General features: G+C 44.7%; 1 protein-coding gene across 2 annotated transcripts in view; it reads right to left on the bottom strand.

The window, feature by feature from the left end:
• LOC114043943 (post-GPI attachment to proteins factor 6-like) overlaps window positions 1-1,904 on the bottom strand; it is a 29,856-nt gene that overhangs the window by 9,111 nt on the left and 18,841 nt on the right. The window lies entirely within an intron of this gene.

The raw sequence follows: 1,904 nt of genomic DNA, 5'->3' as shown, positions 1-1,904 counted from the left end.
GTGTGTGTGTGTGTGTGTGTGTGTGTGTGTGTGTGTGTGTGTGTGTGATAAAAGACATCAATAAAAATAAGGTTTTTTTTTAGAAAGTTGAAGAGAAAATGAAAGGGAAAAACTGACATTCTGGATCTGATTGTGACCAGCAAGGAAGAACTAGATGCTTATGTAGAAATGATGGGAACCTTAGAGAGAAATCTTAGGTTTTATGAAAGAAGTGAAGAAATCGAGGCATTGTCTTCTGTACACTTTAGCATTTAGAAAAGTGAGACGCCTAAGGACCACATGAGGATTGGCTGAAGGGACTAGGGATATTGAGTCTGAAGAAGAAAACACTTAGCAGCTACAGGACAGAGATAGACAAAAACATAGAAGGATGTCATGTGACAGGGAGATTAGTCTTGTTTTATGTGACTGTAAAGGGCAGAACTAGGAGCAAAGTATCAAAGTGGCAGAGGCAGATTTCAGCTTAGTATGAGGAAATACTTCCTGACTACTCCAGCTGTCCTACAATGGAATGGATGGCTTCAGGAGAGAGCAAATATCCTTTCACTGGCAGTTTTTACATGGAGACCAAATGACCGCTTGTCAGAGATACTATAGACAAGATTCCCATTCAGGTATAAGTTGGACTAGATGACCTTTGAGGTCTTTCCTAATACTAACATTCTGTGGCAGGAAGCAGTACAGCTTCCAAACTAATCACTCCCCATTCCTATTTAGCATGGGCCTGGCTTCCTCTGAAGAGGGCCTTTCCAGAATTGTCCCTTTCCTACTCTCCTCTCTTCAAGTTCTGGGGCCAGGACACCTCCAGGCACCAAAGAGATCCAATTAAACATTCCCCACCTGTGCCAGTCTAACTGCTAACTTCCAAATTTGAAAGCTGGACTGTTGCATGCCCATCTAGGGAAGCACCTGCTCAAGGTCAAACAAGAGATTTTATAAAGTTGTAAATGGAGTTATTACAGAGGTAGTAATATCAACTCAAAATTATAACTAACAATTAGGGAAGGGCCCTTTAATCATACCCTTGGACCAGTAGGATACTACATAGAGGGTACAGGTCAAGTCAGACAGTCCTCCTCTGAGGACCCCTCAAAGCCATATCCCAAATCCCTCCCAAGTTATCAGTTTTCCCATCTGTAAATCCAAGCCTAGGGACCAATAGCTAGGCAGCTGCCTTATTCTGCCCTAGAACAGGGACCTTACAAAATATTTTCTTTGGAAATCCTGAAGGGAATCAAACCATGGCTAGCCCTCCCTCCTGTATCACCAGGAAAGCAAGGAGGTCTGAGCTGGCCAAGCCCCTTTCCACTCCTTCAGTTCCAATCAGCAAGAGTGACTCAGCAGTCTTGGGGCGACAGCTGGATGTGACGCAGGTCAGCATTTTCCCAGATGCTGCTTGCTCCCTAGAGACCTCAGTCTCACTCTGAGGGAAAAGGCTCTGACAGACCTGAATTTACCATTGAAGAGGGAGCATGTTCACTCCCAAGGCTGCCGGGTGAGGAATAAAGGGGACACAGGAAATGTCTTTCACAGTATCATTCTCCCTCAACCCTCTCCAATGAATGCCTGGGCCAGGCCTGCAGGAGGAATATGGCAGCTCCATTATTGTTATGGGGATTTTCTTTATTAACATATTTGCATGGAGGGAAGGGAGCAGTGCGAGCTCTAATCAATGCCCTCTGCTGCAGTCACTTGAATACCGCCTTTGCAAGGGGGAAGCAGCCACACCTTTCCCCTGATTTCTAAATCTGAGATTTCAAGACTTTGGCTTAGCTATGCCAGGCAACCAAGAGGAATGTTAGGTACAGAAAACAGCTAGTGGGCCAGTTTGACTAGAAAAGGGAGCACTATGAAATATTACTTCAGGAAAGGTGGGTGAGAGTCATATTGTGGAGGGCATTAGA

Source organism: Vombatus ursinus, unplaced genomic scaffold (genome assembly GCF_900497805.2).
Source record: "Vombatus ursinus unplaced genomic scaffold, bare-nosed wombat genome assembly UNPS02014770.1, whole genome shotgun sequence".
Lineage (NCBI taxonomy): Eukaryota > Metazoa > Chordata > Mammalia > Diprotodontia > Vombatidae > Vombatus > Vombatus ursinus.
Note: the sequence above shows the minus strand (reverse complement) of the source record. Positions and strands in the feature narration are given on the sequence as shown.